Source organism: Panthera pardus, unplaced genomic scaffold (genome assembly GCF_024362965.1).
Source record: "Panthera pardus isolate Hobbes unplaced genomic scaffold, ASM2436296v1 HiC_scaffold_8, whole genome shotgun sequence".
Lineage (NCBI taxonomy): Eukaryota > Metazoa > Chordata > Mammalia > Carnivora > Felidae > Panthera > Panthera pardus.
This window is the reverse complement of record NW_026527013.1, coordinates 73,155,101-73,177,879: the sequence shown is the minus strand read 5'-3', so window position 1 is coordinate 73,177,879 and position 22,779 is coordinate 73,155,101. Positions and strand designations below refer to the sequence as shown.

Genomic DNA, 22,779 nt, shown 5'->3' with positions numbered 1-22,779 from the left:
CAGTAAAGGTTCTCCACTCCTAAGGTCTCATGTGATTAATTTGGACCACCATCTGGAACCTTAATTACATCTATACTTTTCCTGTGTAAGGTAATATCACAGATTATAGGAAATAGGACCTGACATGTTTGGGGACCTAAGAGTCTCTGTGTATCTAGGGGATATAGATGCAATGAGATTTTACTTGGAGTCCAGTTCTGAGACTCTAATCCACCCTTTTAAAGTGTTTCCTTGTAATTAAAAAAAAAGACCATCTTATCAAAGTAATACATATCCATGGTTTGAAGAAACAAGTAGAATTCATAGGCTTATCATAAAAAGCAGCATCCTCCTGCTCCACCATCTCCTTCCCAAATTCTTGTTTTTGGAAAACGCTTAAAGTTGTTTCTTCTACTAATTACCTTCATATTTCTAAATAACACAGTTTTGCTATCTCCTAACTTCTTGGAATTGTGGACATTATATATTTATTCTGTCCTACAGATGAGAATGAGAATTCAGATGAGAATTCAGTTCTCTAGAATCATCTCCCATACAACTTACAACCTATTTTTCCCTTCCTCCTTTCCAACATAATTGGTAACTGTTTTTGGTTAAATCCATAGCCAGTATTTACATTATTGGGAGTAAATAACTATTTCTCACAATTGAGAGACATACTGTTGTAGGAGTATTTTATTTTTATTCTGAATTAATAGCTGTCTTGCTTATCCATTCCTTAGTTTTTAATGTTTGTAGGAGTAATTCATACCTAAATTCTGCAATGGAGTTGTAAAATTCCACTGTAAGATGAACAAGAATAACAACAACAAAACAGATGATCTATCATTGAGTATTTACCCAAAGACATCTCCCCTGCTGCTCTGATTTGGATTAATTCTCCCTAGTTCTGCTATTTGAATGACTTCTTGAAGCTTCCCTGCATCATCAAATTGGGGTTATTTTCTAGAACACTGTCTTTCTATAGGAAAAAAAAAGACAGAAGGGACAAAATTTTTGTTGAGACCTCACGTGTTGGAAAAGCTCTTTATTTTATTTTCACCTTTGATCATTACTTGGTCAGAAGCCGCTCATTGTCTTCTGTCTTTCAGAATTGCTGTTCAGAAGCCTAATGTCATTCTAAATCTTTATCTTCTGATTGTGTTTAGTTTCCTCCCTAGAAACTTCCAGAATAATCTTTTTTATATTTATCAGTGGTGTGTCATAGTGGAACTCTTTTATCATTTATTGTGCTAATTGGATATTCATGGGATCATTCACTCTGGAGGTTTTCTTGTATTATTTCTCTGGGTAATTTCATAATGACAGCTTACTCTGTCTTTCCTAGGTAGATCGTCTTAGTTTTCTCTCCTATTTTCTGTCTTTTCCTTTTAGTTCTATAAGTTTATTTTATAACTCATTTACTTCAATCTTCTGTTCCCATACTCATTCTCTGAATAAGGGAGCATCTTGGCACTTTATTTTGCTTTGTTTTACAAATGAATAAATTGAGTAATACAAATGAATAAATTGAGTAAATGTGTTATAGTTAACTTACACTTTTCTTTTGGTCCTTGGTTGCCTGTTTCCATTGTTTCCCTCTCTCTCTGGTTGTCTAACTTTGTCTGTACATTTATTTTGAGGCAGTATAATCTAGAGATTAGAAGCATTGGATCTGGTTCCAAACTTAAAGGTTGTGAAACTGGCCACACCACTTCATAGCTTGTGACCTTGAGCAAGTTGCTTAGTCTTTAGGTCCCTCAGTTTCCTTATTGAAAAATGAGAACAGTAATGGTACTTACATTATAGAGCTATTATGATGAAATACATTTACATGTATATGTGCAAAACACTAATACTATATGTAAAGGGTTAAAGTAATTAACTTTTGTAAAAATGAAAATGTGCACATCACATAGAAAGACATATTGGGTACCTATTAATATTGAAGAAGGTGACACTAAAAGGCTAGCTGGAAGCTTATAGGTGAGGGCAGAGTTTATGGACTGTTCATTTCTTGAGTGTAGGCTGATAGGAAGGCTTTTCATTGGGGGACCCCAAATATCTGCATCTACAGATATTCTCTTGGTTTGTTCAGTTCTTGAGAGAGAAATCCTACAAATCTCTGTCTTTGGAGTTTTAGCCTGGTAATCTGTGTTCTTGAGGTCAAGTTGGGGAAGGAGGCTAGGGAATCTCATGATTGCCATGCAGATTTTTACTTAATTGTCTAGTTTCCTGCGTGGAATATAACTTTTGTCCTCAGCTGTGGGCCCTGTTCAGCCTCTCCAGAAGGATGAGGAGGGGCAGTCAACATCAACTGTCTGCATATGCTTGCTTTCAGTTTTACCCTGTACCCCTGCCTTTTTTGAGGTTGCTGGTGCCTCTAGTTCCAGGATTTTGCAGCTTAATGTTCCTCACTGCTCCACTCTCTAATCCACAGTTTCAGCTTTTTCCCATCTCTAAGTAAATGATGGCTCATCCATTGCATTTTCAGCTTACAAAATATTGCTACCATTTCTCATCTTCTGTCAATTCTTTCCCTTATCTCTTAGTCCTTCTAGGTCTTCTAGTCCTTCCAGTCCTTCTTAGTCCTTTTCTAGGTCTAGAAAATTTCCTTTCCTGTCATTTTCATGGAGAATTGGGAGGGATTAATAATAAACATTTATGTTCAATTTACCATGTCTAATTGTCCTTTCTAAGCAAGGCATGGCTCCCTTTGCAGTGGATGAGGGGTGTGGAGGCAGAGATCTGACATCAGTGGACACTTGTCTGTGAACATGTATTCTCATTTCCAGTTCTGTCTTATTTTCTCTGATATTGGTAGACTGTGCTGATGTAGTGCTTGTGATAAGATAAATAACAACGAAATGTTATTTATCAGTTAGTATTTACCTAAAGACATCCCTCCTGGAGTTCTTTATCTTTTTGCTCTAACTTGGGTTAATTCTCTGTAGTTTTGCTGTTCAAATGACTTTTTGAAGTTTCCCTTCATCATCAACCTGTGGTTACTTCCATCTTTACTCCTGCTCCCTCTCAGAGTGTCAGGTAAATTTTCCCTTAGCAGTACCAGTCGACAATGCCCCAATCCCTTTTCTGCCTACTAGTGCCTCCTAGCTGTTTTTGGTAGCCTTTTTGCAGCCCCATAGCTCATGCACCTCTTCTAACTTGTATGTTCTTTCTTGAGGAGCTTAGGAATAACTAAATTCCTCTTTTACATCCTCAGAGTTCCATGGGGAACTGGATGGTATGAAAGAGTTCCTTGAGGAACTGGATGGTGTGAAAGAGGTTCCATCCAGTTCCTCTATGGAACTGGATGATGTGAAAGAAAAATGCATGGACATGCCCCCAACTCCTGCCTTTGGAGAGACTTACCCCTTACTTCATATCAGAAATTTTTTATCTCTTTGTGGGGGGGGGGGCATGTGTTTTTCTTTCACACAAGCACTATAGTTTTTTTTCTTTCCACAAACACTATGCTTTACTGCAACTAATTGATGCTTGTTGTCATGGGCTGCTGCCCTCCCTCAGTAATCTCTAGATGAGAATCAAGCACTAGTCTCAACTTTTGATCACCCACATATACCTCACAAGACTATGTCACTCCTCTAAGGATCTGTCATGAGGATCCTCTTGGGAGCATCTTCAGAGAATCTTCTGGGTTCTATAAGTCAGCAAGTCTCAAGCAAAGGAGAAGTGGCTATACTTGAAAATGATGAAGATAAATAATTCTTGTTCATTTCTTTTATGTGTATTTGGAATTATAGGCTCAGATTTGTTATTTCATCAATGAACTTATTTACCAAGGAAGTGATTTGGTAATATGGAGCTATTCATCCTTCAATAAAATTTATTGGACATTCAAGATATTAAGACCTAATCTAGCAGGTGTTATAGAAATGTAAAATCTTAGTACTATTCTTAGTGCTATAGTGAGTAAATATTAGTGCTATGCAGGTACAGACCTTTGGCCTCCCATGACGTGATGAATTTTGGTCCAAGAGACTGAACCTTCTTGCTAATGTCCATGTTGCAGTGGATGCCATTAGAGACCCAATCTCCCTATCTTATCAGAATTCTAGCTGGATCTGCAGAGTCCAAAGAGGTGTCTGTTGCCAGAGATCTAAAGTGAGATGCTTCAAGACCTGCTAGCCATTGTGCTTCTGAGTTCCAGTTTGTCCCAATAAATCAAAAACCTGGCATTGTTCCCAATTACTAGAGTAGTTGGTATGGCACTTTTATTTATCTTGAAATTATGTTTGCCCCCAAGATGCCATTAATAATAAAAAATTAAAAACAATTTCCAAAGTCCCAAAGCAGTTATATACAAACAATAGGTTATCATCAAACCATTGAAATGTATGGGGGCACCTGGGTGGCTCAGTTGGTTAAGCGTCTGACTTCGGCTCAGGTCATGATCTCACAGTTCATGGGTTGGAGCCCTACATCAGGTTCTGTGCTGACAGCTCAGAGCTTGGAGCCTGTTTCAGATTCTATGTCTCCCTCTCTCTCTCTGCCCCTCCCCTGCTCACGCTCTGTCTCTCTCTGTCTCAAAAATAAATAAACATTAAAAAAAATTTTTTTAATGTATGTAACATTTCAGAGATGATAGCAAGATACAAAATTTCTGTGCACTTTGATCACATTTGTAATAAAAGTAATATACAATATAAAAACATTTAGGAAGGAAAAAATGCACCCAAATGCTAATACTAATCATATTTGGGAATGAGATTATGGATAACTTTTCCCCTTTAAAATTTTTTTCTGCATTCCCCATATTTACTATAATGAAATTTTATTCTATTTTTAGTCAAAAAATAATTTATGAAAAATTTATATATAATATATAATGTATTATATACTTTATCATATAATGATCTATATAATAAAAATACATTTACCCTTAAATTAAAATTGGCAGATTAAGTATTTGAATTCTATATTCATATCTGCAAGAAACTTTGGGGGGAGTAAACATTCTAAGGCCCCACTGTGGAATTCTGAAATGGAATGGATTTACTTAAAGGCTAATTTATGGGCCTATGGGGGCTGGAGTGGGAGTTTGTCTATGCCTTGTATAGTTTGTCACTGAAGGAAGGAAAGGAAAGAAATTGACTCAATTCTATGAGGTTCAGACCCAGTTTTACATTTCTTTAAAAGTTTATCATAAGCAAGACTTGCTCAGAAAGCCACAGACTGAGCGTTATGTATTCCAGTTTCCACCACCCTGCATTTTTCCCTCTGTGTTTACTCATTTTAAGCCTATCAAGTAATAGAAAAAGCGGATTTCACTGGAGCAGACATCTCATTGTTCTGGAGAAGATTTAAGTGTCCAGTTTATGGGAAGTGATGGGTCCCCCAATTCTGGGGAAAATAAAAATAATGGGAAGGCAGTATTTTTTTTAAATCTTTTTATGTCTGAATTAAAAACAAAACAAAACAAAACAAAACGTAGATTTCCAAGCAAAGAAGGAGCAGTATGGTTTGTTTAGAATGTCACTCTCAAAGGATGAGATAACTAGAAGTTTCCTAATGAAACAATCTTAATGGAATAGCTATCCTCTCAGATTTTATTTTTTATTTAATAAATTTTTTGAATGTTTTTTTATTTTTGAGAGATAAAGAGAGAAAGAACACATGTGGGGGGAAACAGAGAGAGAGGAAGAATTCAAAGTAAGCTCCAGGCTTTGAGCTGTCTGCACAGAGGCTGACACGGGCCTGAACTCAGGAATCATGAGATCATGACCTGAGCCAAAGTCAGACACTTGACCAACTGAGCTACTGAGGCACCCCTTCCTCTTGGATTTTAGAGGGAGACTTTCTGCTGCTGGTTTGTTGGCCCTCCGTAGAGATGAAACTTTCCCTTGATCCAAAGTTCCTTCCTTCTCACCATGTGAAGGACATCATATAGTAAAGACAGGGGAACTTCTTGGAATCCTGGAATGAAAGAGATGAAAATTTGACAATAAATTTCATATTAAAAAAAAAGAAAGAGGGGCGCCTGGGTGGCGCAGTCGGTTAAGCGTCCGACTTCAGCCAGGTCACGATCTCACGGTCCGTGAGTTCGAGCCCCGCGTCAGGCTCTGGGCTGATGGCTCGGAGCCTGGAGCCTGTTTCCGATTCTGTGTCTCCCTCTCTCTCTGCCCCTCCCCCGTTCATGCTCTGTCTCTCTCTGTCCCAAAAATAAAATAAAAAAACGTTGAAAAAAAAAAATAAAAAAAAAAAAAAAGAAAGAAAGAAAATGGCAGAAGAATCATTTCTTATAAATAGACCAGGTCCGTTTGCTGCAACTCACATTCTTGTAGCAAACTCTGCCAGACATTTCTTATTTAACTGAGTAGCTGGGGGTGCGGTGGATGGAGTGGAGGGTGAGGAAGTGGGTAGGGAATTGTATGGTGGAGAATGATACAGGGTGAATGATGAGGATTAGCTGTGCATATTATTGTACTCAGGGTACTCTCTTCCTTAAGTCCCAATGTCTACCCCTGTGGATTTTCCACATTTAAGCAATAAGTAGCCACTGTAAATTACCAGTTAATAGGATCAGTTCCTCATGTCAGAAATCTAAAGTGTTCCACCAGAGAGGGAAGTTAATATTTTGCTTTTACTTTTCAAGGATTGATGCATATGGTCACCATACACCAAAGAGTTTCAAATTCATTTTTAGATAAATGGATTTGTTCTCTTATTCATTTGGAATAGCAACAAAAAGGGGTCTTCATAGTTGAGCCCTTATTGTTGATTTAAAAAAAACTATGCCAAAAACATGTGGAGCTTGGGACATGGGCCAAGATGGTAAACATAATGGTTACAATTTGGTTGTCTGCGACTATTGCCTTAAAGCTCTTTTTAAAACTTGTATTTACAGAATCATTATATGTATGAACAAGAACATTTTTGTGATGTGAGCTGACTTCTGTTCAAAAGAGAGTTTAAAACAAGAAACTGTTTTAGACTTTAGATTTTTCTATCCAGTCTCCTTCAAATATACTGTATAAATCAACTATTATCAGTCTTAAGTGCTGACTTCTTCCCCATGGCTAATTAAGTTACCTATTAATTATTGAAAAGACACATTTTCATAGGTCCTGGTGCAAGTCATATTAATGAACTAATAAGAGAGATTCATCCATACAGACATTTAAGCTGGAATCTTTAGGAGGACCTAAAGATTGTGGCCAAAAATCACTGACGAAGTCTGTTTCTCCTCCAACAGTGAAGACAATAGTTCATCAAGACCAACTATACTTGGGCCTTTTGCCTTTGGCTCTCTGATTTTTTTTCTTGGAGGCAGAAGAAAAAAAAACCGAGGAAAAACTGAGAGTGGATCTCCTTCTGTTAGAGAACTGAGGACCTCAAAGAATCCTGGTGAAGTCTATAGGAATAGGGGGGAAAACAAAACTAAATGAAGTCTTGGGGTGATCTGGACCTCTCCTTGAAGACACAAGAAATCAAGTTTGCATTTAGGTCGATCAATACTGTCTCATGTAAGATAAAATATATATGAGTTTGTGGTAGACTCCAGAAAACTGATTACTTTACTGGAGCCACTTACTGAAATAAGACCAGAAGCTTTCTTCTCACAGCCAGATCATAATCAGAAGCCATGCTATTTCCTGATTGTGAAATGTCATAGCCATAGGGGCCTGGAAAGAGTCAAAATCAGCATGACCCATAATTCTTCCCAGAAGGCTGGCCCAGCTTTCTGGTGAGAGTGGAATCAGAATAATCATGTTAGATGTATTACAATTTTAATGGAGCCAAACCAAGATAGCCTGCTATATTTACTCCATAATGGTGATAACTTTGTCAGTGGGCCCAGAAATATTAAAGGCCATTGGTTTAAGATCCTATATCCATATCCATGTATATTTGATATCAGGCTTGTAGTATTTAAGTCAAATGGTTCTGTCTTTCTCTTAGGCTCTGCTTATAAGGATTCTAAAACCTGTCATTATAATACTCTTTTATCCAAACTTTCAACAGCTACATTCCTCTGTTCTAAGAAGAAATAGTGTGTGGGTCGGGGAGGAGAGGAGGAATATAAAGACATGAAAATGTGTGCAAAATTTAAGAGAGACACAAAAATTGGTTAAATGTGCACCATGTAGCAAAACTGTTTATATTCTTTTCTCATTTACTTCTTATAACAATACTGTGTATTTCATAAATGAAGAAACAGAGGTTTGTAGAGGACTTCTTATGGTCACACAACTGGGAGGTGATTGAACCGGAATTTGAACCTAGATCTCTCGGATATCAAAAATTATACTCTTTCTCACTAAACCTCACCTACCTAAGTCACCTTTTAATAGTTTTTCTCAATAAACCCTATTGAGTGGCTATTACATTTCAAGACTTTATCTGGTGCTGAACAAAGATTATGATACACTGTGCTAAATGTGATAGCATTATGAGAAATTGAAGAATGTAAAGAAACAGTGTTGCCTTGCAGGGGACACAGATGTTCATGTGGGCTAGGAAATCTATAGTGATGCATGGCATTTTTCTTCCCCTTAGAGGAGGTGTAGGAGTTTTTCGGTTTAACAGGGCAAACAGGTGGGGGGTAGTTGAGGGAAAAGAAGAAGGTATCCGAGGTCTAGAAAGAACAGCAGAAGCAAATGTTGGAAGGCTTCAAGGTCCTGATTTTAAGGACTTCCATCGGACAGTCATTGAAAATGCACAAGGTGTCTTCCAAAGTGTACAAAGAGAATGGGAGCTTTTGCTGATGGAAACCTGCATGAGAAAAACTGAGCTTCAACATTTGTTACTGATGTGAATGTGTTGCCATAGTGGACACTTTCACCAACCCAAGAACAATTCAAAGAGCCTGGATTCCTGGCAAGAAGTAGGGGTGGGGTGGTGTAGGGGAGGTGGGCAGGGATCATGGCAGGGGACAGAGGGTCCCAAGAGAAAGACAGGTAAAGAGAGGGCTCAGGCACCAACATTAACCTTCCTTTTAAAATCCTGCGAGAACCTCTTAGACCTCTTTGCCTTTACCCATAAGTCAGCCGATGTTCACTCAGTCAGCAAAAGTCTACTAACAACAGACTTGATTGTGATGAGAGGTGCACATTCTTGTGAACTTTGTTGGGGAAGAGGAAGGAGAAAGGCTTTCGGCTATTCCTGCTTTGTGCTAAGTGTTAAGCAAGGGATCTGATTAAATTGAGGGAAAAAGAGTTTGGAAAGGGTTCATCTCTGTAATCACACCCCTTCTCTCCTATTCTGAGTGCTTTAGGGAGAGGAATAGAGTGGCAAATGTCCCATAGAAAGAAATGGAAAGTTACTTCCTGGACTAGCGATTTTGCTAATTTCTGCCCTAGCAACTATTTTCCTTAGTAGGAAAAACCAACTCTTTCTCTTCTCAGTCATATTCCCAAATATACTATGTAGTGGACTTTGGGCTGAAAGCAGGTCATTTCAAGTACTGGCTTCACCACTTATGAGCTGTCTATCCTTGAACGAGTTAATATACCTATCAAATCCTCATCTTCCCATGTGTGAGATGAGAATTATGGATGGTACTTATCTCACAAGGTTTGTGTGAAGATGAAATGACATGAGGAGAGCCAGAATTGATGGAACGCTGAAAATATTTCAGGCAGTGTTCTTTCCAAATGCTTCACATGCATTTAGATGTTAAACTCATTTAATGTTTGATAAAGAGCCCTTATCAGGCAGGTACCATTATCATTCCCATTTAACAAATGAGGAAGCTGAGGATCAGAGAGGTTAAATAAGTTCCCCAAAGCCACACAAGTATCAGAGCTGGGATTTGAACCCAGATCTTTGGGCTGCAAAGGTCACTCTGTTTGGCTACCATGTTCTACAAATCCCCATGAGTATACACCATTTGGGCACAATTTCTTGGAGATATAATCATGGAATAAGGATTAGCCAGGTTTTAGAAAGCCTGGCTTTTTACTTGACTCTGACATTCAGCATATTTCTCAGTATTAGAATTTTGAAACCTTCATCTTACCTTGATGACACTTTAACTGAAACTCACTTCCTCACAAATTCTGGTTACTATACGCAGTTAAAATATTTACTGTTTCCATGACCTGGAAACTTGTAAGGAGTGGTATACGTCTCAATCAATGTTTTAATTTTTTAAGTTTATTTATTTATTTTGAGAGACAGGGAGAGAGAAGGGGGGGACAGAGAGAGAGGGAGAGAGCATCCCAAGCAGGCCCCTTGCTGACAGCACAGAGCCTGATGTGGGGCTCCCTCCCACAAACTGTAAGATGGTGACCTGAGCTGAAATCAAGAGTAGGATACTTACCTAACTAAGCCACCCAGGTGCCCCTCAATTGCTGTTTTAAAACAATTTCATTCCAACCTGTGGAAAATAGAAGTCAATATATCAAGCCCTCACAAAATCTTTGTCCCACCATGTTTTCACCACACTTTTTGAAAACATTCCCACAGCTCAAACAAATGAAAGATGTCAGAATCCATGGTGTAACCAACAAATATCTGTATATTTCTTGGGGTGCATTTTCATATAAATCCAAGCCCATTCTGCTTTTATCGGCCGTTGTCTTCAAAACGGATCTCCAGATGTTGCAAAAATTAGAACCTTGATTTTGACTGGCTGCCATTTTTGTTTTCCATTTTGAAAATTTCTGTCAAAGGTCCCAGGTATGAATGAGGGAGATTGCCTTTAGTCCAAAACCTACCAACACATTTCCATGCTGCAAAAAGCTGACATGAAGAAAGCTCGGCAAGGATGTCAGGTCTGCCCTAACGTATCTATCATGGTCTGCAAGGCATGTGAGCAGGCTCTTGGCAAAACCCTGAGGAGGGGAACTTCTCCAGCTGTAGCACTAGCCTGCCATCTTTCTCTTGAACTTGGCACTTAATGAATCGGTCTTTGGCTTGTTTGCATCTTAGAGTCAGGCTGGAATAAGCTTCATTCTCAATGTAGGGCTTTTCAGTGTTGTCTCTAGTATTTCCTTTGCAATAGAAATTTTATTAACATTCATAAATAAAGTTTTCCACGTACTGTCATCTATCTCTCTTCTACCTAACTTATCCCAGATTTTCTGGGGATTGTCTGAAAATGATTCACATTGCTAGTGAACAATTTCCACATTGTTCTTCCTGGTGTCTAAATAGAACACTGCCCTTGCTGAAGTCAGTGAGAAAGATATGACTTTGTCCTCTTTTGGTCTTGTTAAACAAACAAACCTAAAAAGAGATAAAACAATTTTTGCCATTGGTGGCCAGATCTCTCCTTTCCAAGCATGTCACTGCCTGGGAGATGATGCTGCATTTTCTAAGATAAAATTAGCATCTTGCCTTAAGAAGTAGCAGAATGAGGGGTGTCTGGATGGCTCAGTCGGTTAAGCATCCAACTTTGGCTCAAGTCATGACCTTGAAGTTCATGAGTTTGAGTCTCGTATCGGGCTCTGTGCTGACGGCTCAGAGCCTGGAGCCTGCTTTGGATTCTCTGTCTCCTTCTGTCTCTCTGCCCCTCCCCTGGTTGCACTGTGTCTCTCTCTGCCTCTCAAAAATAAATAAACATTTTAAGAAATAAAAAAAAAGAAGAAACGGAATGAATCTGGACTGCATGCCTAGAGACATTTTGGGGACGTTAGATAGTCCAATGCCACTGGGTCGCCTGGTCATGTAGTGGCTTTGGCTTGAAAATTAGACATATTTTTGCTGACCATCCCTTTGTTTTATGACCTAAGTCTTGGTTTCAGGAAAGATTGAAGGCAGTATTGGGCATAAGATGAAAACTTATGAGGTATTAATGGGGGGGGCATTGAAATTGTCATTGGCACTCAAATAGCCCACACAAAATTGCCCCCACTTAAGAACCACTGGGTTAAGGAGATGATGAGACCGAGGCCTGGAGAGGTTCAGCAGCTTTCCTAAGGTCTCATGGCTGGTAAGTGGCAGAGCTAGGACTACAAAGCTTTTCTGAGGACAAAGTGCTCATCTACTACCCTATACCGCTACTCCACGTCACCGTCCTCTCTCTCACTTCTGTCTAATATCATACATCTACTGGGCATTTGCTTAGTGTACTGTGTGTGCACACCTGCATGCACTCATGTCCAGCAAATAACTGTTAATATTTCAAAGCATTCTTTTTTTTTTTTAAATATGGAACACTTCATGAATTTGAGTGCCATTCTCATGCAGGGGCCATGCTAATCTCTGAATCGTTCCAGTTTTAGTCTATGCACTGCAGAAGCAAGCAGTATTTCAGAACACTCTTAAAGTGACTTTGCATTGATTCTTAGATGCCATCAGACAGGAATTGTGGAAAAAGAAATTTCCACTTGTGTCATGACAGTAGCTGTCTCTGAGCCAAGAGCTGCATCTGAACAGAGGTCTAAGGTCAGAAATATGGGTACGAGTTCAGACTAGGAGTTCCCATTGCAGGCAATTCCTCATTTCCTAGCAGGGCTTGGCTCACCGCTGCCCAGGTTCTATCTCATGCTCGGGGTCAGTAGACCATCCCAGTCTCCAAGGGATAAATTAGATAATGTGAAAAGGCTTCTTACCCATGTGCTGTTGTGAAAAGAAGTGACTCCCAGAGCCATAATTTGCCAATTATATCTTTTGTTTTCCTTCCCATCTTGTAGTCATTCTCAAAACCTCCAAACTCCATGCTTCAGCCTCTTGTCTGAAACAATTAAGCCTCTAGGAAGATGTGGGAATGCTAATAGATTTAGTGTTGTGTTTCATCCACTCCTGACTGTTGACATCAACTCTTCATGCTCAGCAACGTTTTCTCTGCGACTTCATAAGCACATGAATATTTATTATGTGGGGGAAGCACACTACTGTTCGCAATGACTGCAGCTGAAAAAATGATAATAAACGTGAGAGATTAACAGGACTCAGGACAGGAAGCAGTTCAGGGATGGTAGACCAGGGTCTGTGGAATGTTAAAACCACTGTCATCCAAAGAGCAGCTAAAATGTTAAGAGACGCGCAGCAAAGGGACGTTGTGTTGGCAGGAAATAACCTAGGGGAGTTTTAGATTATAGTGTGTAATTAGTGCGTAATTAGCATTTGCATAAATATTCATTCCAGGGAATTTTGTGGATAGTAGTAGCACGTATCCAAAACACACGGGCACACGTACACACATGACTAAGAAGACTCAAACAAAGGATATTCACGTACTCATCAGTTAAGACCTGCCTGAAAACTCCTCTCCATGGCTATATCTTCCCTATTTCCCCTACAAAGGGCTGCTGGTGATTCACTCAGACTTGGACGACTCTCTACTGTTTATAAACCTATTACTCCTCTTGACTCTAGACCCCTCCAGGCCCTTGGTTTACCCGGTCGTTTCTTCCACAGTGTCTACTACGCACAGTTCCACAGTACGTCCTGGATGGTCAATACCTGATGACCGAATGAATGAGGACTGGTCAAGGAAAGGATTATGTAGTTCAGTTTTATTTAACTACCTGGGAACCTGCAGCAGACACTGTGTTAGGCACTAAGGAAAATCTCAAAGGAAGTTGGGACTTTTCTTGACCACACTTCTTGCAGTCTCTTCTTTTAGTGAGTCAGTCAGCCAGTCAGCAAGTTCTGGCATGTTGTGAGAACCAAGGACACAAGTAGAGAAGTTAATAGGAATACTATCTGGTGTCATTAACACTGTGTTTGATATATACTCAGGATTTTGGGAAAGCATGGGCAGGGATTCTAACTCAGCCTGGCAGTCAGTAAAGACTTCCCAGGTTGTATGAGCTGAGTCTGGAAGGGCAAGTGGGAGTTCCTGGGGTGGGCATTGGAGCCAAAGTATAGCATGAGCAAGTTTGGCAGACAGAGAGAGAACCAGGGCGGAAGCCTGCCAGTTGTCAGCATGGCAGGGGTTGGGGGAGGCATTAGGGCTTAGAGGCCATTGGGGAGGGAAAGGCGGTATCCCTCAGTGAGTATTGCAGGTTCAGGGGGCCTGAACTGAGGCTGTAAGAGGTGCCAGGAAGGAGAGGCAGGGACAGGAGATGGCAGCGACAGAACTTAGTGGCTCAAAGTGTAAACTGAAAAAGCTGAGGCTGAAGAGTGGGCTCCCCCGTGATGTGAGCCTCAGGAATCTTAAAGGACAGAATGCAGACACCTTAGCATGTGTCCATTTGTAAGTGGAGTGCAAGCTCCGGGCTGAGGGGGCGCTCAGGATGCAGTGTCCCTTAGTCCACGTCAAGGAGAAGACACAATCGTACTTTGTTGTTTGCATGGAGAGTTCATGGGTGCTTTGAGTTACACATATTGGGATATCCACATAATCTTTTTAAATAGCTTACTCTTTCTCTCTTGGACTTGTTCTTTGGTTTCAAAGTCAACTCTGTCTAATTGGTTGCTAAGATTGGCCTTAGCATTCGGTTAGGGTTGAAACATTGCATTTTACGATCCAAATAATTGGGGAGTTAAAAATACTTCCAACAGTTTATGACTCACACTTTTCAACTCATAGATGAGAAAAACCAAGGTGGGTGACTGTGAATGCCTGTGATTTCGGCACAGGCTGAAGTTCCACTGAGTTCTACATGTGATTTCTGGCCTGCTCGGAAGGCCCTGACTTTCTCAGGTCATCCCAGACTTTCTGGCTGTGCCTGAAATTAATTACAGCCACATCCACTAGATTCAAATGTCACCTTACAGGGATAGAGAACACTTTAAGTCCCTATCAATCATAGAGTTTATGCATTTGAAAGATCTAGAAGTATAGGTTTTGACAGGCGGGAGTCGAGGTTAAGAACGAGGGGTTACAGGATGAAGGGTAATGCACAAAATTTACCTGCTTTGCAATTTGATCAGGTTGATTCAGTTTGTTTCAATTTGCCAAATATTTACTGAGCACGTGCTGCCCACGTGATGCAGTGACATGTCCTCTGGCCATCCAAGGTGGGCCTCACATGCTCCTGAGGGGCGCAGAGGGTGGAGAGTGAGTAGGTATGTATGTTCAGGTAAGAGAGGTCATGACTCAGAGAGAGAGAGAGAGAGAGAGCTCAGTCCACATGGCGTGAACCATGAGCAAGAAGGCTGCGTCGATAACAGTTCTGCCTATGTAGCAATGCACTCTTTGGCAGGTTATGCAGACCTCAGAGTTGGCTTGCTCATCTGCAAACTTGGGATGACGAGGCTTCCCTTTCTCCCTCAGAGGTTTGTTATGAAGGTCAAAGGAATTACTTCATGTTAAAGAACTTGAAATACAGAGAGGGTGTATTTCATTATTTAATTGTTAGCAGAATCAGAATTGGAACCCCAGGCTATTTGATTTAACTCCTAAGCCACAAAACTCTGTGAGCTTTTCTGGAACATTCTCCACTACCCCCCCCCCCACACTTTTCATTGCTTTATTGGAGAAATCTTTGAGGTTGCTGTAGGCAGCTACATGTGTCTCTTGCTTTATAGAGGAGGGTAGAACAAGGAGAAGGAAGATGACACTGATAAGTGTGGGTGAAGAATTCTAAATTTTGTGAGTCAAATACAATCCCTGGAACTCTGAAGATGTGTGGAGTCTCTTGAAAGGCTGCCTTACACACTGTGATTTAAATTACACAGTGTACATGCGTTCGCTAAGTGGGTCTGCTGTCACATCTCCAGTCCCATCTTAGGGCTGGAGACTCTGAAAACAGGAGAAGTTTTCTTTTTCTTTTTAAAAGTTATTTATTTATTTATTCTGAGACAGAGAAGGGCAGAGAAAGAAAGGGAAAGAGAGAGGATCCCAAGCAGGCTCTGCACTGTCAGTGCGGAGTCTGGTGCAGGGTTCAAACTCATGAACCATGAGATCATGACCTGAGCTGAAATCAAGAGTCCGAGCTTAACTGACTGAGCCACCCAGGTGCCCCAGAGCTTATCTTTTTCTTAGGGGATGGGTCTCTCAGGCCTTGCCTGCATGAGATTTTACTTTGCAGGATTTAAGTGGTCATGAAATGATAGACCTGAGCATTGAATCTCTACAGGGAGTCTATCATGAGAAACATCGCCAATACGCTATTGCTTGAGTAACTTGGAAAGCTGAAGGAAATAGGCCAATTGTGCTGAGTATTTTGAACAATTTTCCATTTGTTCTGCTTCATATCAGCTACTCATATTCTTGCAACTGAAAAATTGACAGATGTCAGAGGGAAGGCTCCATGATTTTCCCTTGTCCTGGAAACCCCATGAAGAAAACATAGGTATCGACTACGTCAGTGGTTTTTATATCCAAGTTATGGCCCTTGTCCAAAGAGATTATTTTCCTGATTTCAGGCAGCAACAATTCATATAGCAAGGGATACTTTCTGAGCAGGTAATACATTTTGTTGGAGACCACTAGGAGGTGTGGGATGCACAAAGACGCCACTGATTCCTGTTCAACTTCTTAAATATATTATAGTGGCAACACGAGAAGACTAGATCTGACCTACAGCCACTCACGGAGGAGAAAAGAGCCACCACAGAAACAAAACCAAACCTCACATCCCCTCTGAAAAGCTTCCTGCAGCAAATCCAGCCTGAAGATTACAAGCAAGGGTTGGAGCTGAAGGGAAACTTCTCTTCCCCTCTTTGGTTTGGGTGGTAGTAGCCTGCTAAAGCCCAGCTTTATCATTTTTTTTTTTTCCTTTTATAGTTTCTTCAGGAAAGCCCCGGGCCTCTGAGGCTGCCTTCCACCCCCATCGGAGATTTTAAATGTGAGGACAGGAAACGTTTGTCCGGCTTCGTCATTTTATGACACTGTTGCCCACTCCCCCCCTCCCACACACCCTCCTTTGGTGCCTCCCGAAAAGTTCTGCCAACGTTAAGCAACCATCTTTTAATGTGGCTTTGGCTGAACTCGTACTCTAGGAAGTGAGTGTGGCAGGGCACCCCTGTCTCAGCCAGGCCAGCCACTTCTGAGAGCTGAGCTCATCCGCCGCCCCAGCGTCCGGAGGCCCAGCCCACGGGGGGCCGTCTGTGAAGGGTGCTGGGTGGCAGGAGGGCACAAAGCAACCTCAGCAGGGCAGGCTGGCTGCTCCTAAGACTAGCACTGTGCTTCGGATGGTAGGCACTACGTTATGAAAGACAGGTGTCCTGAGAAACAGTGATTCTATGCAGGTTCTATGCATAGTATTTTCCAGGTGATTATCTGGAAAATGACAGAAGCTATTTAAGGAAATAGAGAAACATATAGTGGTGAAAGGAATTGTCCAACTTCCACAAGCCATTCGGATACACTGATGGAAGGGGAATCTGAGCTCTCCTTTCTACCAAATGTCATCTCCTCAGCTGCTTTTGGCCACTAGTATATTTGCAATCGTAAACACATCATAAGCTCTGCCATCCTGACTTGTTAAAACTCCACTAAGCAGTTCTGTGCAGTAGGTAAGTGGGGCCTTCCCCCTACCTTTCAGTGGAGGAAAGTGGGTTGTAGGAGTTGATGCACTGCCTGAAGCCACATGGCAAGTTCAGGTGAGACACGTTCTAAAAATCCTGCCTCAGGCTGGGAGTCTGTGGGATACCTCAGGGCCACTGTTATGACCCTTCACTGGCCCAGGCTTGTCAAGGCAAAGCCCTAGAAATGCATAAGACTCAGATTCATGGGAGACCCACCTGGTTTACGTCATCACGGGCTGTGATTCTCACTCTGTTTCGGCCCTTTGTGTAAACCCAGCCAAGCACTAGCTTCCCGGAATAACCCTCACCAGCACCAGAAGCCCGAGCCTTCTGCCAGAGACAGGGCAACGTGAAGGCAGCCAGGTGTCTCTCACATTGTCTAGGTGGCCGTAGAGAGGTAATTATCAATGACCAGATTTCTTTTGTGCCTTTACTATCTTACTGGATGGGCACGCAGGATGCTAGGACGAGTGTAGAAGAAATTTAAAATCCAGTTTCTAACTGTTGGTCCTGTTGAGATATTTCTCCTAATGTGAAAGAAACTTGGCTCTGTTTCAGATGAGGGAAATAATAGAGTGGAAAACACACATTTTCATGTGATTTTCTGTAACAACATCAAAGTCAAGAAAACCATGTGAAATCATTATTCATGACCTCTAAAAGCCACAAATTACCTTTTTAGCTTTTTGGGCTGTGGACACCTGGCTGCCTTTTCCTCCCCTGTGCACTCAGCATTGCCGTCTGGAGCATATGCTGTTGGTACATTAGATTTATGTGTCTTTTAAGGGTACTGCGCCCACCTCACTTTAACACTCTTTGCTTTTGGGGTCAACCTACTGTTAAATTACTTTCAGTTTTATGGTGACCTATCAACATTAATGCTCCATGTTTTTAGGATTGAGACAACTGTGTGGAACAGGGTGTTGTTATAAATGCCGTGCAAGCACCTATAAGGCCTTTCTATCTCCATAAAAGATCACCAAAATGCCTTTTCCCGAGCTGGTTTCTTATTTTGTGGGGTCCTCACCTATAAAGCAGAGCTAAACACGGAACATGTTACAGTAAAAAACCATGCTTACTTTCAAGTCCACCCACAAGTGTGCAAGAAGATTTTGACTAGAGGCCATTTTTTTTTTCTGTACACATAACAAAGCCATTCTACCATTCCTGCCTACCTTTTGTGATTCCAAGGAAAAGCATCTAAGTAATATCTATGTAAAGTATTATAATAAGAGAAATGTACATTTTGTGTGTATGTGTGTGAATGCATGTATGTGTGTGAGTGTATATATAGGTGAATGTGTATATTTGTGAGTGTGTATGCATGAGAGAGAGAGAGAGAGAGAGAGAGAGAGAGAGGAGAGAACGTGTATACATATCTGTGTCTGCCTGTCTTCTCCATCAGTGTTGGTTGTTGCCCAGGCCCAAATGTGTGCATTGAGCTCTCTCCTCTTCTCACCTTGCCCCATCTCTCTGTAAATACTCAAATGTCTTTGGAGGTGGGAAGGATTGGAGGTGCTCTCTTGCAGAGTAGATTTCCTTAAAAGTGATAAATTCCTTTCACCATGTGGGAAAAGAGATCCAGTACAATTTAATCACCTGCCTGAGATCACACTGGATAGTGATTTTATGAGAATTCCATTCTTAGCTCCAAGAGCTAGCAATAAAGCAAATATTCCTCTTCCTTGGCACCAGGGTAACTGATACTCAGATTTCTATACTTATAATCCAGGTGGTCATTCATATACACAAGAGCTTCTTAAATAGAAACATGGACCAAGTGTGCCTTTTCAAGTGTTGTTCCAGATCAAGAGGCCAACAACCTAAAGTTACAGTCTATTGTACTAGCTATTTTTGAGTAGATACCAGATAATGACAACAGGTGGTCCCTGTGTTTTATAAGCCTCCAATCTACTAGGAGAAACAGAGCTCTAAAACATCATAAGGAGCACAGAAAGCAACATGTGCCCCCCCATAGAGTGTGGTCTCACAGTTGACTTGCCACGATGGGACTTGTATGATAAATACTCCTATTTGGAACACTGGCAAGAATCAGGAAGGAAAAGGAAAACCCATCAGGAAGGAGTCAACAAAGTTGTCCAAAAGCCCATGCCAGAAAAATGTGGAACCTCATAGATCTGTATTGGGAATCCTAGTTTAGACATGGTACTTAGAATTGTGAGTCAGAGGGTTTCCCATCACTTTGGAAATGTCCAGGCTTTTGATTCAGAATAGCTGGTTTTGAGATTAGGTGCTACTACTGGCTGGTTGTGTGACCTTGGGCAGTCCACTGACTACAACTTCTCTGAGTTGCCATCTCTTCATGAAACAGAGATAGTAAGAGCAACCCAATGCATGGGAGAATGCAAATCACAACACCGGATACCAGCACAAGGGGCTCTCACAAACATCCTGTTACCTAGTTACGGTGGCCTAGAAACACCACAGTAGACGGGACACGGGATGAATAACCGCAGAGGTAGATGTGTTGAAGACAGCAAAAAATTCTAGCTCACAGGTGACCACAAGGGTAAGGATTGCTTACCACAGATCATTAGCTGTCAGCATAAATGTCCAGGCCTGATTCAGCCTGAGGATTTAATTATATCAGGGAAATCTGTGTCAGAGTTATCAAGAATGAGTTTACCCCAGTCAGATCCTGAATAGCCAAGAGCTTGGCATCACAGAAGGATTTAGCATTTGTTTTTGTTTGTTTGTTTGTTTGTTTTGGTTTTTGTATTGCATTGTAACAATTATAAGAACCCAGCTAATGCTGCATGTGTTACTGTGCTCCAGATACTATTCAATTCTTAAGTCTTTTAATCCTCACACCAGCTCATTGAGGAAGGCACCACCGTTATCTCTATCTCACGGACAGTAAAGCCAAAGCTCAGTGAAGGTAATTTTCTCAAAGTCACCAGCCATCAAATGATGGGGCCATGATTTTTAATCCAAAGATTCTGGCCCTTTCAACCAAAGTCCACTCTTTTAACCAGGATATAAATGATACTAACTTAACTAAACCCTCATTTTCTGTATATATGGAAAACATCTGAATATTTGCCTTTCAACTGTATGCTTTTGGACATTAGAAACTTTTCATTTATAAGTGGTTAAATTGATCAGTTTTTAAAAATTGGATTCTTCCTTGGCCATGCCAAGTTCAGTATTCAGTTTTACCATGTTCTATTTATGATTATATTTAAATTTTGTTTTTACTTTTTATTTGACATAATTATAGGTTCACAGGAAGTTGCAAAAATAGTAGAGAAGTCCTGTGTACTCTTCATCCAGTTTCCCCCCATGGGTATGTCTTACATAATTATAGTACACTATCAAAATCAGGAAATAGACATCAGGGCAACGTCTGTGCAAAATTCTGTGCTGTTTTATCACATATGTAGATGCATGTAATCTACGCATGATGTAATCTACTCATTGACAATAAAAACCTTGACTGCAAGATACAGAACTATTCCATCGCCATAAAGATCTTTACACTTCCATTTTTATTCAAAATTTGTTGGTTCATCTGGAGGTTAGTTTGATGTTTGAGAAGTAAAGAACCTGTTTTCTACTTTCCGATTTCCTCAGTACCATTTATTTTATAAGTTATCATGTGGACATGATTAGAAATGTCACTCTTCAGCTCCAGCAGTACGTAATTAACAAATCCTGCATTCCTCAGACCTCAGAGCCATTGTTCCTCCCAGTCCACCACTTTATCTCCTAAAAATTTGGTCTTGGAAGCAGTGGGGTTTGATCTTTATGCCATCGGACACGACAGAACCTACATCAGGGTCTTGGGTCACTTAATTGTGCTGTTGGTGTGAAATTATTGCCTTTTTTCCTTGAAATTTATCAAAGGGGAAGGCTGTACCCATTGGTGGCTCCCTTCCAGGGCAGTATATCTCAGAAATCCTCAGGGGCCTGGATATGAGATCAGAGTTACAAAACTTCAGGTGCCAACACTTTTCTTAATTTTTCTTCAGCCTTAGTTTCCTCATCTGAAAAATGAGGAAAATTCAATCTCTCTCGGAGGGCTATGATTTTTATGCGGATTAAATGAGGTAATATATTTAAATGTACAGCCGAGGAAGGGCTTAACATAGTCTAGGATTTTTATGATCATATTCATTTCTAATAAAATATCTTTGAATTCAATGGAAATATATTTTTATTATTTATATTTGTATGTGCCTTCAATCATGATGACATTTCTTATTCCCTCTTGAAAAGTCAGTGTGGGAAGTCTTAGATTTGAGGAAATATGATCATGATAAGATTTGTGTACAAAGCTAATTATCAATGTCTTAGTCTGTTCAGGCTCCCGAGACCATTCCCAGTGGGTAGCCATCTCTAGGGACCCGGCTAAGTCTTAATCCAGAGGAAACCACAGCATTTCCAAGAGTTTACGATAGTTTTGGATGATAACTTTGTGTTCAAGAAGCTAGGCTATGGAACTCAGCTATCCCACCCCTTCTTCAAATAGGTCTGCTCAGACCTGTTCCTTACAGGAGGCGTCACAGAGTTTGTGGTTATATCACAGCTCGGACAACTGGAGAGCTCCCCACCCTCATTGTCATCTTCACCTTGGAACACAAGAACACGTCTGTGGTTAGCATGTCCCAACAGCAGCCCTGGGCATCCTGTAATTGCCTGGGGTAGAATTAACTCTGCTAGTGGCTCAGATTACATAAATCTACATCTAACCCAAGGAAGAATCTGCCCTCAAATGAGGAGAATGGATGTGAAATCCCAGTATACGCCATGAAAACACAGCAACAGCGAGTAGTTTTTAAGAAGGAGAAGCAGTTTGGGGAAAAGGAGAAAATTTCTTTACTCTCTCTACCCTGCTTCATCCTCACTTTCTTTTGAAAGGTGTTTTGTATGTGTGAATGTGAGTGTTCTGTGTGTCACTGGAAAACACAAGAAGGACGCTGTGATTATCATTTTCTGAAGAGGCCCTCCTACAGGAAATTGGGCTGCAGGGGAGGAAAAGTGTGTGTTTTCCTGAAGGAAGTGCTTATAGAAAGCCAAATCTGGGAAACAAATCATGGAGAAGGTATAAATAAACTTCTGGCCCTTTGCATTTTGAATGGCGAGATAGTACCTTTGGTCCCAAGGAAAGCAATTTCTTTTGGACGTGGTCCTTAAGGCACGTGAAAGCTTCAGATTTAATTTTAAAACCAGCACCTTCATGCTTCCCATTTTTCCTAAATCGCCTGACCACAGGCACATACTCTGTAACCACCAACATTGGGAAACTTACAAATGGGAAAATTGAATTCCACTTAGAAAAAGAGTATTAGAAATCTCCGTGGAGTGAAGCCTTAAATATTGTTTCAAAGTAAGCTCTGGTGGGTTTTTGTTCCTTTTGAAAGAACTGACTTCCTTATGTTCAAACTTGCTTCGGTTATAAATTGTAATTGAAATCTTTTTTCTGTGCACTTAAAAACTCACTGACAA

General features: G+C 40.7%; 1 protein-coding gene and 1 non-coding gene across 2 annotated transcripts in view; one reads left to right on the top strand and one right to left on the bottom strand.

Moving 5' to 3' along the window:
* The window catches only part of SUGCT (succinyl-CoA:glutarate-CoA transferase), a 747,749-nt gene that overhangs the window by 577,507 nt on the left and 147,463 nt on the right, over window positions 1–22,779 (top strand). The gene's annotated exons all lie outside the window — the stretch shown is intronic.
* LOC128775747 (U6 spliceosomal RNA) lies at window positions 12,091–12,192 on the bottom strand. Its single transcript, XR_008420727.1, has one exon. It is a non-coding gene; the product is annotated as a U6 spliceosomal RNA (small nuclear RNA).